Raw genomic sequence first — 4761 nt, 5'->3', positions numbered from 1 at the left:
CAAGTGACAGGCTTTGCCATAGACCAACTGATACGGGGACATGCCAATTGGAGTCTTGTATGCTGTCCGGTATGCCCAGAGAGCATCATCAAGCTTCCTAGACCAGTCCTTTCTTGAAACACTGACAGTCTTCTCCAGAATCCTCTTAAGCTCCCTGTTGGAAACTTCAACCTGTCCACTTGTCTGAGGGTGATAGGGGGTTTCCACCTTATGATGGACTCCATATCTATGCAGAAGAGAGTCCAACTGTCTGTTACAGAAGTGACTTCTTCCATCACTAATGAGTGTCCTTGGGACACCAAACCGGCTAAAGATATATCTCTGAAGAAAGCTCATTACCACCTTGGCATCATTGGTGGGTAGAGCTACAGCTTCCACCCACTTGGACACATAATCAACTGCCACTAGAATATAGTTGTTTGAATGTGAGGGTGGAAAAGGTCCCATGAAATCAATACCCCACACATCAAACAACTCAACCTCAAGAAGTCCCTGCTGTGGCATTTCATGGTTAGCAGGGAGATTTGTAGCTTTTTCACATCTGCCACAGTGCTTTACGAAAGCTCTTGAGTCCCTGAAGAGAGTCGGCCAGTAAAACCCGCTCTGAAGGACTTTTGTAGCTGTCCTCTCACCACCAAAATGGCCTCCATACTCAGAACTATGACAGTGCCAGAGAATCTGCTGTTTTTCTTCATCTGGGACACACCTCCGGATAATTCCATCCGAACACCTTTTAAAAAGGTATGGTTCCTCCCAAATGTAGTACTTTGCATCAGTCAATAGCTTCTTCACTTGTTGCCTACTGTACTCTCTTGGGATAAAATTCATGGCCTTATAATTTGCAATGTCTGCAAACCATGGAGCCTGCTAAATGAGGAACAATTGCTCATCCGAAAATGTCTCAGTTACCGCTGTGGGTGGTTGCATTCCTGCTTCAGGTTCAATTCTGGAGAGATGGTCAGCTACTTGATTTTCTGACCCTTTCCTGTCTTTTATTTCAATATCAAACTCCTGAAGGAGCAACACCCATCTGATTAATCTTGGTTTAGAATCCTGTTTGGTTAGAAGGTACTTCAAAGCAGCATGGTCAGTATAAACAATAACCTTAGAACCAAGTAAATAGGACCTAAACTTATCAACAGCATACACAACAGCTAATAATTCCTTTTCTGTAGTTATGTAATTCTTTTGAGCATCATTTAACACACGACTGGCATAATAAATGACATGTACAAGCTTACCATGCCTCTGTCCTAAAACAGCTCCTATAGCAAAATCACTAGCATCACACATTAATTCAAATGGTAAATCCCAGTCAGGGGGAGCTATAATGGGAGCAGAAGTAAGGTTTGCTTTCAGAGTTTCAAAAGCATTCAGACAATCAGAATCAAAGACAAAAGGAACATCAACAACCAACAGGTTGCTCAATGGTTTAGCAATTTTAGAAAAATCCTTTATAAATCTTCTATAAAATCCTGCATGACCCAAGAAACTCCTAATTGCCTTAACATTAGTTGGTGGTGGTAATTTTTCAATTACCTCCACCTTTGCTCTGTCAACCTCAATTCTCTTACTTGAAATCCGGTGTCCAAGAACAATGCCTTCTGTAACCATAAAATGACATTTTTCCCAATTTAAAATAAGATTTGATTCTTGACACCGTTTCAAGACAAGAGATAAATGTTTAAGGCATGATGCAAAAGAATTACCAAAAACAGAAAAGTCATCCATAAATATTTCAATAAACTTTTCAACCATATGAGAAAAAATTGAAAGCATACACCTCTGAAAAGTTTCTGGAGCATTGCAAAAACCAAATGGCATTCTCCTGTAAGCAAATACTCCAAAGGGGCATGTGAATGCTGTCTTTTCTTGATCTTGAGGGTCCACTGCAATTTGATTATATCCAGAATATCCATCTAGAAAACAATAAAAAGCATGACCAGCTAACCTCTCAAGCATCTGATCAATGAAGGGGAGGGGAAAATGATCTTTCCTTGTAGCAGTGTTGAGCCTCCTGTAATCTATGCACATTCTCCATCCTGTGACTGTTCTGGTAGGAATAAGCTCATTCTTTTCATTCTTGATCACTGTCATCCCTCCTTTCTTGGGAACTACCTGCACAGGACTTACCCAAGGACTGTCAGAAATAGGGTAAATAATACCTGCTTCCCATAACTTCATTACCTCCTTTTGGACCACCTCTTTCATAGTTGGATTGAGTCTCCTTTGTGGTTGCACAACTGGTTTAGCATCATCTTCAAGAAGGATCTTGTGCATACACCTGGTTGGACTAATCCCCTTCAAGTCACTAATAGTCCACCCAAGAGCTGTTTTATGGCTCCTGAGCACTGAAATAAGCGCCTCCTCTTCTTCAGGCTTCAGAGAAGAGCTAATAATCACTGGATATGAATCATTTTTACCCAAAAACACATATTTCAGAGAAGGGGGTAAGGGTTTAAGCTCAAGCTTGGGGGCTTCCTCCTCCTTAATTGGCGTGTTCATCAGCTCCTTTTGGGGTGGTGAATCATCAACTTCAACTACTTCACACTCAGAAATAGGATCTAGAACATCATCAAGTACCTCAGTTTCCAGTACTTCTTGAACAAGTGGTTCAATAACATCTATTTTCATACACCCCTCAGAATCATTGGGGTGTTTGAGGGCTTCAAAAACATTTAAGACCACTTGTTCTTCATTGACCCTCAGGGTTAATTCACCCTTTTGCACATCAATCAGAGCTCTACCTGTAGCTAAAAAGGGTCTACCAAGTATAATAGATGGTTTTACCTCCTCTTCCATGTCTAATATAACAAAATCAACAGGAAAGATAAATGGTCCTACTTTCACAAGTAAATTTTCAACAACACCCACAGGTAATTTGATAGAAAGATCAGCAAGTTGAAGAGAAATACGAGTGGATTTTACCTCCTCAATTTGAAGCTTTTTCATCACTGAAAGTGGCATGAGGTTGATGCTAGCTCCAAGATCACATAAAGCTCTCTGAATGCCGACTTCTCCAATGGTGCAAGGAATAACAAAGCTTCCTGGGTCTGGCATCTTCTCAGGAAGGGTGTGTTGAATAATAGCACTGCATTCTTTGGTTAACACCACAGTTTCTTGCTCCTTCCAATTCCTCTTGCATGTCAACAACTCTTTCATAAATTTAGCATAGAGAGGCATTTGCTCCAGAGCCTCTGCAAAAGGAATGTTGATCTGCAGCTTCTTGAAGACATCTAAAAATTTAGAGAATTGCTTTTCTTTGGACGCCTTCTGAAGCCTCTGAGGATATGGCATTTTTGGCTTGTATTCAGGGGCCTTTGGCAAGGTGGGATAAGTGTCAAGAGAGTCAGGAAATGGGTTGTCTGCACGTTTAGGAGGGGCGTGCTCTGCTTCTTCCTTCTTCTCCTCTGGAGCTTCCTTTTCAACTAGATCTTCATTGACCTTAGTTTCAGAACCAGCTACCTTACCACTTCTCAATTGAATGGCCTTGCAATCTTCTCTTGGGTTCACCACTGTATCACTAGGGAATGTATTTGGAGACCTTTCAGGTAATTGCTTGCTCATTTGACCCATTTGCATCTCCAAGTTTCTAATAGAGGCTTTGGTTTCTTGCATGAAACTCATCATCATCTCCCATTTAGAATCTTCTTGGGATTTAGAATTTGTCTGCTGAGGTGGTTGTTGTTGCTGAGACTGAAATTGGCGGTTATTATGGTTGTTCTGTTGAAAACCACCCTGAAAATTATTGTTGAAGTTCTGAGGTTTCTGAGGTTGATCTCTCTACCCAAAATTTGGGTGATTCCTCCATCCCTGATTGTATGTCTTAGAATATGGATCATTGTTGGGATTTCTAGGACCACTCCCCATGTAATTCACCTGTTCAGAAGAGGGTTGAGCATAATCATAATTATCATTTTGCATAAAGTTACCTGTCATGTCATAGGAGATATCTTGGGGTGGATTTTGAGTGTTGATAGCTGAGACTTGCATGCCACCCATCTGTTGAGTAAGCAGATTTATCTGCTAAGACATAAGCTTGTTCTGAGCAAGAAGAGCATTAACAGCTTCTACTTCCAACATGCCTCTCTTCTGAGCGGCCTCAGAGTTCACAGGATTCCTGTTAGATGTGTATAAATATTGGTTGCTTGCAACCAATTCAATCAGATCAATAGTCTCCTCTGGTGTCTTCTTCTTGTGCAATGAACCGCCTGCAGAAGTGTCTAGGCTCATCTTTGACATCTCTCCTAAGCCTTCATAAAAGATATCCAGTTGGGTCCATTTGGAGAACATGTCCGGAGGGCATTGCCTAGTCAGTAGCTTGTATCTCTCCCATGCTTCATAAAGAGTTTCACCATCCTTTTGCTTGAAAGTCTGAACCTCCAACCTCAGCTTAGTTAGCTTATTTGGTGGGAAAAATTTAGTGAGAAATTCCGTGACAACCTTTTCCCACGTATTCAGACTCTCCTTCGGTTGGGAATCTAGCCATAGCTTTGCTTTATCCCTCAGAGCAAATGGGAAAAGCATGAGTTTGTACACCTCTGGGTTCACTCCATTTGTCTTCACAGTATCACATATCTGCAGGAAATCAGATATGAACTGATTTGGATCTTCATGAGGAAGTCCATGATACTGGCAGTTTTGCTGCACCAGGGTGACCAGTTGTGGCTTCAACTCAAAGTTGTTTGCAGTTATAGGAGGCACCACAATACTTTTTCCATAAAGATCCGCAGTAGGGGCAGAATAAGAGCCAAGCACTTT

The 4761-nt window shown here is 41.4% G+C and overlaps 1 non-coding gene across 1 annotated transcript; it reads left to right on the top strand.

Moving 5' to 3' along the window:
• The first annotated feature begins 4291 nt into the window (after positions 1 to 4291).
• LOC112739594 (small nucleolar RNA R71) lies at positions 4292 to 4395 on the top strand. The gene has a single exon (XR_003170524.1). It is a non-coding gene; the product is annotated as a small nucleolar RNA R71 (small nucleolar RNA).
• Positions 4396 to 4761: the final 366 nt, after the last annotated feature.

This window comes from Arachis hypogaea, chromosome 13, assembly GCF_003086295.3.
Source record: "Arachis hypogaea cultivar Tifrunner chromosome 13, arahy.Tifrunner.gnm2.J5K5, whole genome shotgun sequence".
NCBI classification, from domain to species: Eukaryota; Viridiplantae; Streptophyta; class Magnoliopsida; order Fabales; family Fabaceae; genus Arachis; species Arachis hypogaea.
Note: the sequence above shows the minus strand (reverse complement) of the source record. Positions and strands in the feature narration are given on the sequence as shown.